Source organism: Schistocerca serialis, chromosome 4, assembly GCF_023864345.2.
Source record: "Schistocerca serialis cubense isolate TAMUIC-IGC-003099 chromosome 4, iqSchSeri2.2, whole genome shotgun sequence".
NCBI lineage: Eukaryota > Metazoa > Arthropoda > Insecta > Orthoptera > Acrididae > Schistocerca > Schistocerca serialis.
This window is the reverse complement of record NC_064641.1, coordinates 971,348,403-971,370,706: the sequence shown is the minus strand read 5'-3', so window position 1 is coordinate 971,370,706 and position 22,304 is coordinate 971,348,403.

The window sequence follows — 22,304 nt, the reverse complement described above, 5'->3', positions numbered from 1 at the left end:
TGACGTCACAGCGTGAAATTCCGCGTTCCACTACGCTGTCTCACGTGTCAGATGTTTGCCTCCTGGAGATGAAGGAAGCCAATGACGTGCGCCATCTGTTTCACGTCACAAACAGAATTTAGGAGTCGCCATATTGCGTGAAATTGAACGACGTATATGGTGTTTTTTTTTCTTTTTATTAGAATGTGTGGTGTGGATATCATCTGTTTCAAAGCAGCAGCACGTTGGCGATCTCTCGAAAACGCGGCGTTTGTTACTACATGTTGTTGTTGTTGTTGTTGTTGTTGTGGTCTTGAGACCTGACACTGGTTTGATGCAGCTCTCCATGCTACTCTATCCTGTGCAGGCTTCTTCATCTCCCAGTACCTACTGCAGCCTACATCCTTCTGAATCTGCTTAGTGTATTCATCTCTTGGTCTCCCTCTACGATTTTTACCCTCCACGCTGCCCTCCAATGCTAAATTTGTGATCCCCTGATGCCTCAGAACATGTCCTACCAACCGATCCCTTCTTCTTGTCAAGTTGTGCCACAAAATCCTCTTCTTCCCAATTCTATTCAATACCTCCTCATTAGTCATGTGATCTACTCCTCTAATCTCCAGCATTCTTCTGTAGCACCACATTTCGAAAGCTTCTATTCTCTTCTTGTCTAAACTATTTATCGTCCATGTTTCACTTCCATACATGGCTACACTCCATACAAATAGTTTCAGAAACGACTTCCTGACACTTAACTCTATACTCAATGTTAACAAATTTCTCTTCTTCAGAACCGCTTTTCTTGCCGCTACCAGTCTACATTTTATATCCTCTCTACTTCGTCCATCATGTTATTTTTCTCCCCAAATAGCAAAACTCCTTTACTACTTTAAGTGTCTCATTTCCTAATCTAATTCCCTCAGCATCACCCAACTTAATTCGACTACATTCTGTGGTGTCACCGCCAGACACCACACTTGCTAGGTGGTAGCCTTTAAATCGGCCGCGGTCCGCTAGTATACGCCGGACCCGCGTGTCGCCACTGTCAGTGATAGCAGACCGAGCGCCGCCACACGGCAGGTCTAGAGAGACTTCCTAGCACTCGCCCCAGTTGTACAGCCGACTTTGCTAGCGATAGTTCACTGACAAAATACGCTCTCATTTGCCGAGACGATAGTTAGCATAGCCTTCAGCTAAGTCATTGGCTACGACCTAGCAAGGCGCCATTACCAGTGTATAGTAAAATGGAGAGTATATCTGTACAAGAGCGATGTACACCGATTATGGATTAAAGTTAAGTATTACACGATTTTCGTACTTTATTGCAATTCTCAAGACATTGTCCTGTTCCAGACCTCACGCCAGTCTGCGTGAGCTTAACGCGTGTCTTTCGGCTACCTCCGAGGGGCGTGGCTGTCTTGTTACGCCACAACACATTCCATTATCCTCGTTTTGCTTTTGTTGATATTCATCTTAAAAAATGGTTCAAATGGCTCTGAGCACTATGCTACTTAACTTCTGAGGTCATCAGTCGCCTAGCACTTAGAACTAATTAAACCTAACTAACCTAAGGACATCACACACATCCATGCCCGAGGCAGGATTCGAACCTGCGACCGTAGCGGTCACGCGGTTCCAGACTGAAGCGCCTTTAACCGCACGGCCACACCGACCGGCCGATATTCATCTTATATCCTCCTTTCAAGACACAGTCCATTCCGTTCAACTGCTCTTCCAAGTCCTTTGCTGTCTCTGACAGGATTACAATGTAGTCGGCGAACCTCAGTTTTATTTCTTCTCCATGGATTTTAATTCCTACTCCGAATTTTTCTTTTGTTTCCTTTACTGTGTGCTCAATATACAGATTGAATAACATCGGCGAGAGGCTACAACCCTGTCTCACTCCCTTCCCAACCACTGCTTCCCTCTCATGTCCCTCGACTCTTGTAAGTGCCATCTGGTTTCTGTACGAATTGTAAATAGCCTTTCGCTCCCTGTATTTTATCCCTGCCACCTTCAGAATTTGAAAGAGAGTATTCCAGTCAACATTGTCAAAAGCTTTCTCCAAGTCTACAAATGCTAGAAACGTAGGTTTGCCTTTCCTTAATCTAAGATAAGTCGTAAGGTCAGTATTGCCTCACGTGTTTCAACATTTCTACGAAATCCAAACCGATCTTCACCAAGGTCGGCTTCTACCAGTTTTTCCATTACTACATATCAGTCGGTAAACGTATAACTGGTGTGCTATGATACGGCAGAACGATGTATCAAAAGCTCGTCGTTCTGGTCTCATCTGTCACACTTAAATACCGAATAATGACCGTTGTAGTTAATCCTTTCGCAAGGTATACGACTTACGGGGACCCGGTTGCCATGTCGAAGTCACAGTGTACTTCATAGAGTCGTGATCTGTAACGAAAATGTTCGCGTCCGCATCCTTCCGACGTATATTTCTTCGCATTCATTTTGTAAAAGATTCTGCGTCTTTCTTCTTAAATTAGTAGAAGTGTTTCCCGCTATTGTCGATGTTTAATGAATCTGCTGCAATTCTTTTCGCATAGGCCAACCACTGGAATGTTTGCACAATGGTCCGAAATCTTAATGCGACTGCCAGTCTCTCAAGAGGTAAACATGTGGTGTCACCGCCAGACACCACACTTGCTAGGTGGTAGCCTCTAAATCGGCCGCGGTCCCTTAGTATACGCCGGACCCGCGTGTCGCCACTGTCAGTGATAGCAGACCGAGCGCTACCACACGGCAGGTCTAGAGAGATGTCCTGGCACTCGCCCCAGTTGTACAGCCGACTTTGCTAGCGACGCCACACTGACAAATACGCTCTCATTTGCCGAGCAATTGTAGCCTTCAGCTACAATTGCTACGACCTAGCAAGGCGCTGTAATCAATTGATATTTATTATATGAAGCATGTATCATCAAGAGCAATGTTCTACAATTATGGATTAAAGTTAAGTATTCCAGAAGCTACGTACTTTTCTTTATAGCATTCATTACGTATCCTGTTTCAGACTTCACGCCAGCCTGCGTGAGTTTAAGCGAGTGCCTTTCGGCTTCCTCTCATTGTGTCTAGGCTGTCTTGTCTAGACACAACAAAACACAAGTAAGTTTTTGCTATTATGAAAGTATATGTAAATGTATGTTCCTGTATCTTGTTTTATACACTGTCTCTTGTTTGTATGTTGCTGGTAAATTTCTTTACCAATGATACTGAGCAGGTTCCAAAAATCTAGCGAAAATCACCGTAAGTAGAAACCAACATATTTTTAACGAACTGTTTTTCTGTGTGAAAGCAAATCAAAATGTATATAACTTAATTTGACACCACTGACGATGCTTTACCTTAATAAAGCGAAATGTGTCTGGTGAAAAAAAAAGAACACGCTATTTTGTAGTTGCAACGACAGAACAAAAATACCCTCAAGAATTGTTAATCTACTACTGACAACGCGGCCACACAAATGAAGAGTCCAATAAGTCTACTGTTCCATTAAAATTTATTTATTTATTCTCGTGTCAGAAACATACATAGGTGCACAGTTAACATGTCATGCAGTCCTCGGCCAAAATTTGGCCTCTTCCAGTCCATTTTCTGTCGCTCGATGGAGGTCGTCTGCAGTACAGTCGACAGTGGAGCAAGTGCTGGACATTCTGAACGTCTCCACAGTCACACTTAATACTGCTTTCGGTGCTGTAGCCCCATGTTGCCAGACTAAACCTTCACCTACGCTCTCCTCACCTCAGCGTATCCCCAGGTTTCCAGATCATCTGTTCCTTGTCGTGTGCTGGAGGCAGAGCTCCAGAAACTCTTTTCCAACCGCAAGGAAGGGAAGTCTTATCCCTCCACAGTTGCACTCTGGCATTTTCAGCAGCGGTAGTAAATACCTTTGATGTTCTAAGGAAACTCTTGATTGACTTCAGTTGCTGCGAATCAGATTGTGCCCATAAAGGGGATGGGTTTGTTCTTGTTACACTATCTTTCGTTCCTTATTCGCCGTAATTTCTCTTCGTAAGGGGAATGGTGCTATTCCTGCAAGGTGGTAAATCCAACAAACCAGTTATAACTGTCCAGGTGTCGTCCAAAGCTACGTTTGCGTGTCTGGCAGATGACGAATTATACCAAATAGGACAAGCGCACTCTGCTGCATGGTAAGCTAGTGGAAGCGCAGAGGTTCGCACGGTTTCACTGTGATGCGGCCAGTTTTCTCAACAGATTGTTCCTGGTGGAAACTTTTACCTTGTGATTCGCGCAGAGCCTCTTGAAAGTAAGAGATGTGTCCAGCGTCACTCTTAGATAATCTGGAGTTTGTAACTGAATTCCTGAACATACTATCATCATCTTACAAGTTGTTGTTGTTGTTGTTGTTGTTGTTGTTGTGGTCTTCAGTCCTGAGACTGGTTTGATGCAGCTCTCCATGCTGCTCTATCCAGTGCAAGCTTCTTCATCTCCCAGTACGTACTGCAGCCTACATCCCTCTGAATCTGCTTAGTGTATTCATCTCTTGGTCTCCCTCTACGATTTTTACCCTCCACGCTGCCCTCCAATACTAAATTGGTGATCCCTTGATGCCTCAGAACATGTCCTACCAACCGATCCCTTCTTCTAGTCAAGTTGTGCCACAAACTCCTCTTCTCCCCAATCCTATTCATTACCTCCTCGTTAGTTATGTGATGTACCCATCTTACGAGTAGCTACCCTATTTCTCAAATGAAAAACACGCACTTGAGTCTTTCAGCGGTTTGCTTTAAGCTGATTTGTGCTATACGTCTACACCTACATGGATACTCTGCAAATCACATTTAAGTGCCTGGCAGAGAATTCATCGAACAACCACAGAATTCTCAATTATTCCTACCTCGTATAGCGCGCGGAAAAAAAGAACACCTATATCTTTCCGTGCGAGCTCTGATTTCCCTTATTTTTATTACGGTGATCGTTTCTCCCCCGTACGTCGGTGTCAACAAAATATTTTCGCATTCGGAGGAGAAAGTTGGTTATTGAAATTTCGTGAGGATATTCCGTCGCAACGAAAAACGCCTTTGTTTTCAGTGACACTCCGTAATTCGCTATAATACAAAACGTGCTGCTCTTCTTTGAACTTTTTCGATGTACTCCGTCAATCCTGTCTGGTAAGGATCCTACATCGCGCAGCAGTATCGTAAAAGAGGACGGACAAGCGTAGTGTAGGCAGTCATTCTAGTAGATCTTGTAATACTGGTAATTTTCGCCTCACAAACGCTATTATAGGGTCAATAGTAAACGCCTGATGGCCTGAAGTTATCAAAAAATTGTAATGTATTCTTCATCTTTGCCGCTCCTGCTCGGCGGCTGTAAATCTCTATGTACACGTATAGATTAACGATATAAAAAGAATTCTGTTGCTTCAACACAAATGAGGCCTTTAGTGCTTCACCTTTCACTGTTTATATTTCATGAAAGGCGGACGCGAATTTGCTACGTTTCGCAATCTGTATTTTATAATTTCTGGAAAATATTCTGTAAATATGCTAATTGTCTTCGCAATCAGAGAACATATATGTTTGTGTAATTAATTACGAGCAGGCACCATCGAGAGGACATGAATCTCTAGTATTTCCTGTTATGTGCCAAGCTTTTGTTAATACGCACCAGCTATTGTAACTGTAATATAAAAAGGTACGTAGCATTAAAAAAGCGTGTGTTATATATGAAGTGTGATTATTTAGAGAAATTATCCTTAAGTATCTCCATCTCCTCACTACTAGAATGTTAAGCATTTTGTATCAGTTTATCTCCAGAACTTACGATCATGTCGATGGATCGAACGCAGCATTGAGGCAGGAGGAACATATAGTTTTCCTGTCTTTAATGAATCAGTCCTTTTTAATTGTGTAGTGTTGTTTTTGTTTTAAAGTCAGTAAATCTTTTGGTCCCTTAGTGTCGATCGGGGTATGACTGCATCGCGGTCATGAAAATGCGCGGAAATGATAATGTTGCTTCCTACTAATCTCAAATAAATTAATCTGCTGCTCTATGTCCAAAGAATGCCAGGTATTTAAAAATATTTATCAGGTGAAATAATCATTATAGTGACTTGTTACGATAAGACAATACAGTCAATCTCTGATTCTGTTGCCAAGTTACACACAAAATTTCATTATATCTTCAACACTATATTTTTTATAACACTACAATGTGTTACAATTTCTAAATGTCCTGCCTCCCAACAACATTTTCTATGTACTCTTTCCAATTTAAGTTGTTCACAATTGTAATTCGTAGGTTTTTAGTTGAATTTATGACCTTTGCCGGCCTGGGTGGCCGAGCGGTTCTAGGCGCTACAGTCTGGAACCGCGCGACCGCTACGGTCGCAGGTTGGAATCCTGCCTTGGGCATGGATGTGTGTGATGTCCTTAGGTTAGTTAGGTTTAAGTAGTTCTAAGTTCTAGGGGACTGATGACCTCAGATGTTGAGTCCCATAGCGATCAGAGCCATTTGAATCATTTTTTTAAATCAACCCTTCAAGTACAATTCTCTGTGTTTCCTAACTAAAATCGCAGATCAATTGCCCACTCTGCCCCTTTTCAAGGCCACGCGATCTAACATAAATAACGCGAAATGACTGACATCATCTGCGCACCAAACACTAGGAGACACTACTTTCAAATACGATCTGCGGTGGTGTGGAACCTCAGTGGAAATAAACTAACGTGATCACAGCTGTTTAGCTTTATAGCCCTAATAAGACGAAGCAATTTGCGATATCACCGTACGCACGTGCGTCTGGTGCGTCGTCGTGCTGGTTCTCGTAAACGTCTGCGCCGATGGAAGATCTCCAGCCACAAAAATAAAAACTCTTTCAAACACCAGGACGGCAGAAGGCGGACCTCTGACTACTATAACACTGTCTTCTCCTCTCTGTGTTCTACAGACGAAAAACGTGAACTCCCAACCACAAGGACGGAGTTCAGATAACGCCTCAACATAAGTATAGGCAGAAGAAGTGCTCTGAATTACTGAACGATGCGTACTCAATGACGACTTCCAACCTGGAGGTGAAGTTCTGAATCGTGTAGGTTCGCAACAGTACAGTGTCTAACTGTTCTAACTATAAACTCTCCTGAGAGCAAAGACAGCAAGTCCGTCTGTACCAACAAATGCTGATATCGAGCGACCGTCACACACGGGCGCTCACAACGGAAGTCCGTCTCTCCACAGCTGGCTTCCCAGCAAGGCTCGGCTCCCCACCATCGTAATTCCGAAAACGAATCATATTCCTGAAACCACGGAATATTCTCCCTCTCTACAGAATCTTCCGAACGCAGACCAACCATATTTTAGTCTTTTGTCGTCCAGCGCGGAAAGTTTGCGAGGAAATACCTATACTCATACAATGGTACGCTTCTGAGTAAAAATCTGGGTAATTAACTCAGCCTGCGTGATTTCCAAGGTGACGCTTCCTCGTTCCTCTCAGCTGCGTCCAAGATTTTCGTAGTTTCCGAAGTCTAATCCTTCGTGTCCGGATATATTACTGGCCAGTCACGACTCTATTGTGTCCCAACGTCCGCCTTGGTACTTCCTGCGTTTAAGCAGGACCGACACACCTGCGTGGGCCTTCCACCCAGGGCTTGAGTTCCGCCTGCCATTTAATTTCGACTGCTGTTCCAACCTGTACTAGTATAGGCAATCATTCATTATGCTATTCTGATAATAAAGACACTTGGTCATATTTTACGCAATAAGCGTTAACAATTATTTACAGGGTGTACATGAGAATGTCAGTCTCCTTTATACATTCATATATACGATGTACATGATACCTAATTATGTTTGTAGATCATGGAAAAGTCTGTGGATGAGTGGTTGTAAGGTGCGAAATAACCCCCACCTGACAAACTATTTTGTACTAGGATGGGGTAGGTATTATCTCATCCAGTACAAAACCATATAAGCATCAACTGTCTGTACAAGTGAACTAAAAAGAATACGATGGCAAAGGAACACTGGAATCATTATATGTTCTTCCACAGTCATTCTGCATTCATTCAAGGGTTTACTGCCATAAATTTACTTGTTACATGTTTATTATAGTCTGTCTACCCCTTATGTTTGGAACATTGTTCTGAGACGTGACAATTGGAATATACAGTATCAAAAGAAATTAACTAACATTACAAAATTTTTATTCTCTTTCAAGAATGGCAGTTCCCATCTCTCTTTAGACTTAGGCCCACGCTCTCTGTCATTCATCCGTCCCTAAGACATAGGTTGTGGCAAGAAATATTAAAGTGATGTATCCTAAGCTTTTCAAGGTGGTCAGCCAATAAATTACATGTGCTTCATTTAGCCATTAATATGCAAAACAAGCAGTTACGTCAGTTTTTCAAGAGGTTATCTATTGGTCATTATACAGTTATATAAAATTCTGTGAAACATCCTATGTAATTTCACTTGGTCATATTTATGCTCTTGGCTTACGTTTAAAACAAACATCATTTCACAAACTGATTTACTAAGTCTAGTGTTTCACTAACGTGTATACTCTTTAAACATTTCAATAATCGTATGTACTAAAGCGTTCTTTGTCAAACTGCATTTACATTTACTGTGACAACTAGTATTTGTAATAAGAGTTTGGATCTACCACCAATTTTAACTAATGTGTTTTTTCACAGTTGTAGCATCTAACACATAAAAAACATTATAAACACATAGCATCATTAACAAAGAAAATGACAAAGAATAATTTCACATAAATACATACACAAATAAAATTCTGAAAATACACAAACATATAAAAACAATGAAGGACATCCAACATTATCAAAGAGAATGTCAAACAATACTTTTACATGAATAAATACAGAAATATTTTCTTAAGGCTACCCTGAAAGTAAGTGCAAAATGTTTACACAATGATAGATATCGGAAACTGTTAGTTTGCGGGTGTAACTGTTCAGTGTTCACGACATTATGCACCTTTTTTTTTATCAAGAGTCACAACACACTGATTCGGATTTCACTACACACTGCCGTCTTCATTTGTTGCGGGGATGGAAGCTATAGTTTTTTTTTTGTGAAGTTTAGGACGCGAAGATTATTTGAGTCGGACATGCTGCCATTAAAAGTCAGTCTTTGGACCCTCAGCCCACTGTTGATCCTGTCAGGTTACGAGTCTCCCGCGGAATTGACGATGTGCAAGGATCCTCGTAATATACAGCCAGGTAAGTGGGTGTATGTTTTGAAACCGCCAGGTTTTTGTCGAGTTTGCGCACAGTATGAGGGAGGTGCAGTCAGGTAGGACCATTAAACGTCACCTAGAATTCTTCTGCGTCGGCTAAGAGAAGTGTAATTGTATCTAGTCTTCAGTTCTTCGTGTTTCTTCTTTTACTATGTTTGTGTTCCTACTCTTCTGTTCTTCATGTCGCTTCTTTCTCTCGATATAACTATTGTATTTTGGATGAGGATATCGGCAATTGTGGACAGGTAGGTTATCTGTTTGGTGACACTATACACGGAACTGACATTCCTCAGGAGTCGATGCCAGGTGACTGACTGCTACAGATTATGATGTTTCTCAGCCTCTGTCTGGCGGAGGATCGCAGAAGAAGAGTAAACATAGTTGACAGTTCCGCACAGCTACCAGCAGTTGCGCTGCAGGTTTTATCTTGGTTCGTCTCGTCTCCATCATGTAGTACAACAGTGGAGACAAGTCATTAGCGGCCGTTTAAACACCACCTCTGCTGCGCTGGCCGCATTACCAGGTATGCCATCGTCTGTTGTCTCCGGCCGAGGTCTTCAGGCAGGATGAATAGTCCTCCTCTTTGCCAATGTATGCCGGTCCATACCGTCCGCACCTCGCGTCCTTGCTTCCAGTGTGTCTCACAAAGTTTTTATTTGTGCATCCTGTGCCCACTAGTGCCCACAATTAGTTTCCGATATACAACAAATACTATACAATATCTGATATGAAATATATATATATATATATATATATATATATATATATATATTTATTTATTTATTTAATGCGTTCACTAGTGAGGTCATTTATCTCTACATTTATTATTGTTCTAGTAGTGCAATAAGCTAAGACGCTCACTTATTTACTATTATTATTCTGATAAAAATTTCATGTACAAGTCAATCTTAATTATAAAGGAACATTTCTCAGCCTATGTACTGTAATTATTAAATATCTGTCGGCATCTGTATACCTTGTGTTCGTCGGAGGAGGGTACCATCTGGAGTGGCCCAGGGAAGTGTGGTAGGTCCGCTGTTGTTTTCTATCTACACAAATGATCCTTTGGATAGGGTGGATAGCAATGTGCGGCTGTTTGCTGATGATGCTGTGGTATACGGGAAGGTGTCGTCGTTGAGTGACTGTAGGAGGATGCGAGATGACTTGGACAGGATTTGTGATTGGTGTAAAGAATGGCAGCTAACTCTACATATAGATAAATGTAAATTAATGCAGATGAATAGGAAAAAGAATCCTGTAATGTCTGAATACTCCATTAGTAGTGTAGCGCTTGACGCAGTAACATTGATTAAATATTTGGGCGTAATATAGCAGAGCGATATGAAGTGCGACAAGCATGTAATGGCAGTTGTGGGGAAGGCGGATAGTCGTCTTCGGTTCATTGGTAGAATTTCGGGAAGATGTGGTTCATCTGTAAAGGAGACCGCTTATAAAACACTAATACGACCTATTCTTGAGTACTGCTCGAGCGTTTGGGATCCCTATGAGGTCGGATTGAGGGAGGACATGGATGCAATTCAGAGGCGGGCTGCTAGATTTGTTACTGGTAGGTTTGATCATCACGCGAGTGTTACGGAAATGCTTCAGGAACTCGGGTGGGAGTCTCTGGAGGAAAGGAGGCGTTCTTTTCGTGAATCACTACTGAGGAAATTTAGAGAACCAGCATTTGAGGCTGACTACAGTACAATTTTACTGCCGCCAACTTACATTTCGCGGAAAGACCATAAAGATAAGAGACAAATAGGCAGTCATTTTCCCCTCGTTCTGTTTGGGAGTGGAGCAGGGGGAGAAGATGCTAGTTGTGGTGCGAGGTACTCTCCGCCACGCACCGTGTGGTGGTTTGCTGAGTGTGTGTGTACATGTAGATGTAGACCTATGAAAAATACATGTTCATTAATTGTCCATATAACAGTAGCATTGTGATCCTCATCACCAGACCCAATGTTAATAATTGCAAACTACTTAAGAAACTATTTGTTACACTACTTGTTAACTACTGGCCAGTACAATGTTTATATAAGTCTAACTACTATCCAATTCAAACTGCTACACTGTCGTTGGGTATCTCATTGCTCTTGCTCTTGGTTTCGTCATGGATGTCGCAGTGAATATCTGTGAACAATAAAGTGCATGTGTGCACACACAAACATACACAAATGAATGATTAGGTGGACCTCTTCTTCATTTCATGCTTCTGGCGAGCTTCCTGTGGACAATCAAACTACATAGCAAGTTTACCGCAACTACTGATAGCTTCTTCAATCACACTTTCACATACCTTTTCTCATGGTCTTACTCAGTATTTCTTTCTGTATCGCTGTCCACCTTTTTCGGATCTGCTGCTGTTACCTTTCTCTGGCAGTCTCTTCTTTTCATCTTAATAAAGTTACATTTTGTTTTACTGGTGGTACCTGGAAATATAAAGATTTTAGTACATTACATAAAATCACTGCTCATCAACGCGACTGCCATGCCCTTATGTACACTATTGACCATTAAAATTGCTACACCAAGAAGAAATGCAGTTGATAAACGGGTATTCATTGGACAAATATATTATACTAGAACTGACATGTGATTACATTTTCGAGCAATTTGGGTGCATAGATCCTGCGAAATCAGTACCCAGAACAACCACCTCTGGCCGTAATAAAGGCCTTGATACGACTGGCATTGAGTCAAACAGAGCTTGGATGGCGTGTACAGGTACAGCTGCCCATGCAGCTTCAACAAGATACCACAGTTCATCAAGAGTAGTGATGGCGTATTGTGACGAGCCAGTTTCTCGGCCACCATTGACCAGACCTTTTTCAATTGCTGAGAGATCTGGAGAATGTGCTGGCCAGGGCAGCTGTCGAACATTTTCTGTATCCAGAAAGGCCCGTACAGGACCTGCGACATGCGGTCGTGCATTATCCTGCTGAAATGTAGGGTTTCGAATCGATCGAATGAAGGGTAGGGCCACGAGTTGTAACACCTCTGAAATGTAACATCCACTGTTCAAAGTGGCGTCAATGCGCACAAGAGGTGACCGAGACGTGTAACCAATGGCACCCCATACCATCACTTCAGGTGATACGCCAGTATGGGGATGACGAATATACGCTTCCAATGTGCATTCACCGCGATGTCGCCAAACACGGATGCGACCATCATGATGCTGTAAACAGAACTTGGATTCATCCGAAAAAATGACGTTTTGCCATTCGTGCACCCAGGTTCGTCGTTGAGTACACCGTCGCAGGCGCTCCTGTCTGTGATGCAGGGTCACGGGTAACCGCAGCCATGGTCTCCGAGATGATAGTCCGTGCTGCTGCAAACGTCGTCGATCTGTTCGTGCAGATCGTTGTTGTCTTGCAATCGTCCCGATCTGTTGACTCAGGGATCGAGACGTGGCTGCACGATCCGTTACAGCCGTGCGGATAAGATGCCTGTCATCTCGACTGTTAGTGATACGAGGCCGTTGGGATCCACCACGGAGTTCCGTATTGCCCTCCTGAACCTACCGATTCCATATTGTGCGAACAGTCATTGGATCTCGACCAACGCGAGCAGCAATGTCGCGATACGATAAACCGCAATCGCGATAGGCTACAATCCGACCTTTATCGAAGTCGGAAACGTGATGGTACGCCTTTGTCCTCCTTACACGAGGCATCACAACAACGTTTCACCAGGCAACGCCGGTCAACTGCTGTTTGTGTATGAGAAATCGGTTGGAAACTTTCCTCGTGTGAACACGTTGTAGGTGTCGCCACCGGCGCCAATCTTGTGTGAGTGCTCTGAAAAGCTAATCATTTGCATATCACAGCATCTTCTCCCTGTCGGTTAAATTTCGCGCCTGTAGCACGTCATCTTCGTGGTGTAGCAATTTTAATGGCCAGTAGTGTATTGCCCTCTATGTCATGTGCTTTGAACGTACAGCATTTTTGTTCTCCTTTATTAAATTTTACGTGTCTATATACCCTTATTACACTTCCATTTCATGTCGCTATAACACTCAAATAATATTTCGGTGCGCTCATACGGAATTCCGCAGAACTGGCCACCATGTACACAATTACTCCGTTTCTTTGAACAGCATAAATACAACATTCCCATATAAGTAACGGTGCACCCTCGCGTAGACACGTGGAGCTGGCCACCTATTGAACAATGGAGACAAATCATACTTGGACGACTCACCTGCGTGTCACCGCAAACCCAATTAGCAAGTCACTCATTTAGGATCCCATTGCTAAACATGTAAAATAGACACTCATTTCCACAATTTTAACTACTGAGGCTCTCTCCACATCAACTGGTTAAAAATTTTTTTATTTATTCACAGTCTTTACATCATTTTTGTAGTACCACAATTTTCTCAATTTGGCTTGATTCCTTCATGGACAGATAGCACATCTTAAACTGTAAACACCTTTTAAAATTGCACGCTCAGCTTTCTGTGCACATAGTTCTAGCCTACACAAAGAAACATACCCTAATATTCTTACTCATGACATCCTGCGCTTTTATGTACTGTAGTACCTCTTTTAACATGATAATATTATAGAAAATTTGATAAATCTACAGATCTCTTCAGTGTAATACTTAACTTAATTGTTAAGTATATACAATACTATACTTTTGCCATAGAAGCCTCCTTAAATTCTCCCTGCTTATTCTGTGTCATTTTACCGTACTCTCCCGGTGTTAGGTGGTCTAATCTCAATTGATTGTTCCTGATTCCTGGTGTTTGTCATTCCACCCCATCCTTGGTCAGACCGTTGACGAGTTTCTCTATTGTCGCCCCATGATGCGCCATTACTTTGTGGCTCCCATCTGCGATAATTTTGTTGCCTATATTCTCTGCCATAGTTCTTCCACTGTACATTGTTCCCACTACCATGTCTATGTTCCATGTTTTGGTGAGGCGGTCGAATTACATTGTTTTGCCAATTATGGCCTCTATTATTCCCTCCGTTGTTCTCCCTTCTTTCACCTTGCACGTCTCTCTGCCTGCGTTTTTCTCGCACCTGCTGCTCGTTGAAAGCGAACTCCAACTCTCTTAGGATACCTTTGAACACTTCTGCATCACTTCCACATCGACCGACGAGCGTTTGCTAGTAGGAAATTGGCAACTTCATGTAACACACTCTCATGATCTCAGCCGGTATGCATAGGTCGTCCAAATACTGATTTTTCGTGGTCAAGTTTTCGAAAAACTTCATCGTTCTACGGAACCCTGATCTCTCCAAGTCTCTGCTCATCATTATTTCCTGCTTGATCCTATCCTGTATCTCCTTGGACCAATATTTGTTTAAAAATGCGTCACGAAACTCTTTGAATTATGTGCAAATTTTTGCAATGTCCCACGGCCGTTGTTCCCTCGATATGTGAACATACGAAGTCCAGTTTATACATCAGAGGCCAGTGAGGAGCTAATGATAAATCAAATTGTCCACTGGAACTTTTCGGGTGCAAAACATTACCCTCGTCTTTGTAATGGTGAAATTTTCGTACAGAGATAAAATGCTTAAAATCTAAAATTTCATTACAGTCTCTTCCCACTCGGCCTACCATATTATCACTTGGCGCTAACTTTCCCTGTCTACCGTTACTTTGGGCATCCTCTCTTCTACTCCCTGTTACGTTCTCATCAGTGGAAAAACGTTCCGTGGTGCGCATTATTGGGTAACAATTATGCATATGTAATATTTCGTTGCTGTTCTCCGTATTCGTAATTTGCGTATTTTCTGTTTTCTCTAATGTTTCAATAGCAATCCGCTTTGCGCCCCTCGCCAGTAATCGCGCCTCGTTCACGGTTCATCTGACCTCCGCAATCTCTTGTTTATTTTTATTTATTTATTTATTTATTGTTCCGTGGGACCACATTAAGGAGAAGGCTCCATGGTCATGGAACGAGTCAATACATGAAATTATAACACGATTGTAGTAACAGGTAAAATGAAATATAAGAAATTTATTCAGTTGTAGATTGTAGAAACAGATAAAATGAAATATAAGAAACATATTCAGGCGACAAGTCGTTAGTTTAAATAAAGAAAATCAAGAATGTAACACTGGAATTTGCTTAATTTTTTAGCTCTTCCAGGAGCTCCTCGACAGAATAGAAGGAGTGAGCCGTGAGGAAACTCTTCAGTTTGGACTTAAAAGAGTTTGGGGTACTGCTAAGATTTTTGAGTTCTTGTGGTAGCTTATTAAAAATGGATGCAGCAGAATACTGCACTCCTTTCTGCACAACAGTCAAGGAAGTGCATTCCACATGCAGATTTGATTTCTGCCTAGTATTAACCGATTGAAAGCTTCTAACAAACGACATTAAAGAAAATATATACTGTGAGGGCAATGTCAAAATTCCCAGACTGTTGAATAGGGGTCGACAAGAGGTTTTCGAACTTACACCACACCTAGCTCGAACAGCCCGTTTTTGAGCCAAAAATACCCTTTTTGAATCAGAAGAATTACCCCAAAAAAATACCATATGACATAAGCGTATGAAAATATGGGAAGTAGACTACTTTTCGTGTTGTTCTAGTTTTGTTCGGAGCGTCACAACCTCATATTTCACTTCCCTCTTCTCATGTTTTATTGACTGTATTCAGACAAACATTCTGAATTATACTTCCCATTTCAGGAGAAACTGTAAAGTTTTGAATTTTACTTCCCATTTCTGAGCTGACCTTATGCATTTCAGCACTAACGTTTGAATTTTACTTCCCAATTCCGTGGGTACTTCATCATTCTCCTTTTTTATTTGCTCTCCCAATTCAGTGCTGATCTTTTGAACTTTATTTTCCCTTTGTGAGCAGACCTCCTGAATATTACTCCCCATTTCTTTTAGATGTGCAAGGATGTCCGACACACCTGTGTTATCTAAATCATCTCTCCTATTGTGACTTCCTCGACTCTTAGGTGATCTTCTCCCCTTTTCCCTTTCTATTTATTGGTATTCAAGGAAGTCATCACCACGTGCCCCTGATATACTGCCTCGTGACAATGCCACTCACGGTGATCCACCACAGTTCTTCATTGTTTTGCATACACTTGGACTCCCTACGTTACATTCCCGTATCTTTACGATTGCCTCGGTGTGCCGCTGTTCCTCATCTTCGCTTTCAGATTGCCCACCATGGGCTCGACTGTGTCCGTCACCCTCACAAAATTCCCTTGGATCAGTGTTCCCCACAGCAGTGCCTTGTGCTGCTAACATAGCTAACTCTTTCTCATCCCATAGGCTTTCTTGACTACCTCGAGTATCTTCCATTTCTATCTTGTTACAACTAGTGCTCTGTTATGATACTAAGCGAGATTTCGCCCTAGTGAACATGGACTGATCCCTCTTAAAGGTACACAATTTACACTACCCACATTTATTACATAATGGACATGTAACATAAAATATCTACAACAAAGAAGCTAAACTAATGGCAACATCGTGAACGAGTAGTGTCATTACAATACAAGAAAAATGCAATGATAAATAACATTGCAAAAATCAATAAATTGCAGCCTGCTGGCTGAAGCGCAATGGCTCTGAAAAAAAAATTACAATAAAATACACAAATATATTTTTGGTTTTATTGTGCGACTTTTTTCAAGTGCAAACTATACACACAGGCTGGTGGTCACTATCAGCAGCTAAACGTTAAATGGGGAAAAAATTTTGAAAATTACTAAGGCTACAAACCACTTTATGCATACTATCAGAAGAGTCTGAGTAGGATCCTGGCAGGGTCGCCATATCCAAGATGCTACTCCAGGAAGGTGTAAAATGAATGTGCGCAATGGAAAATAATAAACGCTAAAGAGATTATTTGGCCCTGTCTCACTACCCCCTGAAGCAGATCTTAAGATCTCTTAATTCTTTTTAAGATATAAATTACAATCTCAACATAAATGAATGAGGAAGGCAACTAATACTACTAAATGATAAACGATGTTGCACAATATATTTATTATAGATTAAAATCAACCCTTTAAGTACATACAATTCTCTGTGTTTCCTAACTAAAATTGCAGATCAATTGCCCACTCTGCCCCTTTTCAAGGCCACACAATCTAACATAAATAATGCGAAATGACTGACATCATCTACGCACCAAACACTAGAAGACACTACTTTCAAAAAAATTCTACAGTGCTGTGGAACCTCAGTAGAAATAAACTATCGTGATAATAGCTGTTTAGCTTCATAGCCCTAATAATCTGAAGCAATTTGCGATATCACCATATGTACTGCGTCTGGTGCGTTGGCATGCTAGTTCTCGTACATGTCTGCGCCGATGGAAGAACTCCAGCCACAAAATAAAATTCTTTCAAACACTAGGACGGCAGAAGGGTGTCCTCTGACTGCTATAATACTGTCTTCTCCTCTCTGTGTTCCACAGATGAGAAACGTGAGCTCCCAGCCACAAGGACGGAGTTCAGATAACGCCTCAACATAAGTATAGGCAGAAGAAGTGCTCTCAATTACTGAACGATGCATACTCAATGACGACTTCCAATCTGGAGGTGAAGTCCTGAATCGTGTAGGTTCGCAACAGTACAGTGCCTAACTGTTCTAACTATAAACTCTCCTGAGAGCAAAGATAGCAAGTCCGTCTACACCAAAAAAGCTGATATCGAGCGACCGTCACACACGGGCGCTCACAACGGAAATCCGTCTCTCCACCGCTGGCTTCCCAGCAAGGCTTGACTCCCCACCATCGTGATTCCGAAAACGAATCATATTCCTTAAACCACGGAATTTTCTCCGTCTCTACAGAATCTTCCGATTGGAGCCCAACCATATTTTAGTCTTTTGTCGTCCAACGTGGAATGTTTGCGAGGAAACATATATACTCATACAATGGTACGCTTCTGAGTAAAAATCCGCGTAAATAACCCCGCCTGCGTGATTACCAAGGTGACGCTTCCTCGTTCCTCTCACCTTTGTCCAAGCTTTTCGTAGTTTCTGAAGTCTAATCCTTCCTGTCCGGCTGCGACACCGGCCGGTCGCGACTCTATTGTGCTCCAGTTCTCAGGTGTCCCAACGTCTGTCTTGCTACTTCCTGTGTTTAAGCAGGACCAACACACCTGCGTGGACCTTCCACCCAGTGCTTGAGTTCCGCCTGCCATTTAATTTCCACTGTTGTTCCAGCCTCTACTAGTATAGGCAATCATTCACTATGCCATTCTAATAATAAAGACACTTTGCCATATTTCATGCAGTAAGCGTTAACAATTATTTACAAGGTGTACCTGACACTGTCAGTCTCCTTTATATATTCATATATACGATGTACAACCTATCACATGATACCTAATTGTGTTTGTAGATCATGGAAAAGTATGTGGATAGGTGCGAAATTACAGCCACCTTACACACTACCTTGGGGAACGCCAGAAATCCCTGCTCTTTTACTCGATGTCTTTCTGTCAATTACTATGAACTGCGACTTGTGACAGGAAATCACGATTCCAGTCACATAGTTGAGACAACATTGTGCAAGCACATAATTTCACTACAAGCCACAAGTGTGATAGAATGTCAAAAGCCTTCCGGAAATCCAGAAATACGGAATCAATTTGAAATCCCTTGTCAATAACACTCACATGAGTAAAGACCTAGTTCTGTTTCACAAGAAAGATGTTTTCTAAACTCTGTTGACTCTGCATCAGTAGGGGATTTTTTTCAAGGTAATCATAATGTTCGCACACAGTATATGTTCCAAAATCCTGCTGCATGTCGATGTTAATGATATGGGCCTGTAATTTAGTGGGTTTTTTCCTACTACCTTTCTTCAATATAGGTGTGACCTATGCAACTATCCAGTCTTTGAGTACGGCTCTTTCGTCGAGTGAACGGTTGTATATGATTGTTAAACATGGGGCTATTGTATCAGCATACTCAGAAAGGAACCTAACTGGCATACTGTCTGGACAGGAAGACTTGCTTTTGTTAACTGATTTAAGTTGCTTCACTACTCAGAGGATATTTGCTTCTATGTTACTCATGTTGGCAGCTCTTCATGATTCGAATTCTGGAATATTTACTTCGTCTCCTTTGGTGAAAGAATCTTGATAATCTGAGTATTCATGAGGGTGTGTGTTCTCCAGTGATTCAGAGTCTGACCTGTGAGTGGCAAGAGCAATATCATCAGCATATGAGAGACTCCTGATGTTTGGGGCTATAGTTTGTGCATTTGTATACATGTTGAATAGTATTGGAGCCAACACTATTCCTTGGGGAAAGCTATTTCCTGTAGTCTCCATCGACTGTGTTGCCTTTGAAAGTAAACAAAGAACCGGCGGTTTTGCAGAATTGCTGCGATGAACCCAGCTAAACTAAAATCCTTGGTCACAATGTATACCTTGAGTAGTAGTACCTGGTGGTTGGCAGTGTCATAGGCCGCTGATAAATGGACAAATACCAACCCAGTCACCCTACGAGCTTCAGATGTATCTTTCATTCAAATTAAAAACGAAAGGAGGCTTGATCTTGATATCTGTTTAATGCAGTATGTTATCTCAGATTGATGGTAGTCAACGTAACGTCGACAATATTGCTGTAGACTTACATTGAACACTATACTTTAACTCTATTCAATTTAATGCCGAAAATGTGATAGGAATTCAACTGAGTTAAGGTATTACTTCTATTACACTCTGTTTATGATAAGAATGAACCTGATGAAAAAAACACTAACGTGATGATTGGTCAGAAACCGTAGCACACGTGAGTATTGGGGCAGCCTTTGTTCTACGCCAAAGTACCGTTAACCAAGATGGCGGCGAAGACGTCACCCAACCCCAAGGCGGTTTCTACGCCAAAGTACAGTTATCCAAGATGGCGGTGATAAGAGTCATGCAAGATGGTGGCGTGTAGAGTTGGCAACAGCGCATGACGTAATCCAAGATGGCGGTCGCGACGTCAGCTGATGACGCAAGTACCGTTATCCAAGATGACGGCTTTTGGCGGGAAAGTGCCACGCTCCCTTCCCCTCCCCCAAGAAAAATAGCAGGAAGTTCAAATTCCAACAGGATAATGCATCACACCACTGTTATCTCTACTAACCTAAGAAAATCATGGGAACATAGGTCACTTGGGATACCTCCCCTAACCTAAGTCACCCAACTGCCACCTCTTCAAAATGGTTCAAATGGCTCTGAGCACTATGGGACTCAACTGCTGTGGTCATCAGTCCCCTAGAACTTAGAACTACTTAAACCTAACTAACCTAAGGACATCACACACATCCATGCCCGAGGCAGGATTCGAACTTGCGACCGTAGCAGTCGCATGGTTCCGGACTACGCGCCTAGAACCGCGAGACCACCACGGCCGGCGCCACTCTTCCTAGGGATTGGTGAGAAAAGGACTCAGGCTGCACTGGGCTGGTGGAGAGAAGAAGAAGTTACTTATTTTGGAACAATTTATTTGGGGATGAAGTATATTTATTACACTGATACAAAACACACATGCTTAAGATCATGTCACACAGCCTACAGACATGTGAACCACTAAAACATTGTGCAAACATGCTTGCTAATCGTCAACTGTCGAAATCATGCACCAGTCTTTGTTTCAACAATTATAGAAAGCACCACCATCCAGTGTGTCTGCCAGGAGGTCCGCACTCCAACTGATGGAGTACACACAATGACCAGGACACTGTCATCCAGGATGGCAGCCATGATGTCAGCTGATGATGCAAGTACCGTTATCCAAGATGGCGCCAAACAGTGTGTTCACCACGAGGTCTAGACCTACTACACAGTACCACCACCAAAAAGTGCTGTCCTCTGTTTAGTGACGTAATCCAAAATGGTGGGGCTAAATGGCGGGAAAACTACTCTGCCTGTGCTGGACATAAGTTCTTATTATGCAGGCAATGTCTCCACCACGAGCAGCAGGAAGGGCATCCAGCCACCCCTTAAAATTAACCACGTCATATCCATACGTAACCCTGCAGACCCTGTGCACAATGCAGGGTAAAGGCAGTAGCAAAAGAAAGAAAGAAAGAATGTCTCCACCACGAGATCTGGACTGCAACTGACCTAGTACACAATACTGCCACCAGAGGGTGCAGTCATCCCTCCTGTCACGTAATCTCAGATGGTGGTCTGGAGAGGAATATGGCACGAAAATGACTCGGCCTGTCGTGGGCTGCTGGATAGATTAAGGAAGAAGTGTGCTATATTTATTTTGGAACAATTTATTTAGGGATGGAGTATATTTGTCACACTGGTACAAAACACATGCTGGGGTCACGCCACACTGCCCACAGACCTGTACGCTACTCCTAAATAATGCTCTGCAGACACAAAACCAACTATTTATTTACCGAACTAATTTCAGTACAGACCTCTAAACTGCTCCTAAATAATGCAGACCACTGATGTGCAGGCATGAAATCATAAACTCTCCTAATAATGCATAGCACAGCCTACAGACCTGCTCACAAAATAATGCAACACACATGCAAGCAACGACCGCAAGCACAGCCCCCCACACCTTGTCCACTGGACCGCACAGGAGGTTAGCGGCAGTCCCCACCAAGTGATGCAGCCGTCAGATGTCAAACCATGCACATGAGGTGGCGACATCCCTTCCATACTTTATACCTGAGAAATTCCACTCGAAATACGTGTTCATCTATGCACCGTTGCTGACGCTACTGACGACACTTGACGGACTCACATGCCAGAGGTGAAAGTTGCCTTCATTTTTGGGTATACAGTCAGTGTTACACTGATGTCAAAGAACTCCAATGAGCGCTCACGCTGCTCCCATATGTGAGACACCTCAGGGCAGCACGTGTCTATACCGTTCATGACAGAATAGCACAAGGCACATTGTTCCTAGCATGACATGAGAGACACGTCCAACTGCTTAACTACAAAAAGCGCAGAATAACATCGAATGCACTCTTCCCAGCGGTCCTAACGTGATACCCCAGTCCATCACGTGCTACCCTTCCTGCTTTCAACACACACAAACGATTCCACATCTATGTAGAGGCACCTATATCCCAGCACAAAGGATGTGAATGAATCGAGCATTATGATGGCTCTTATAGAATTT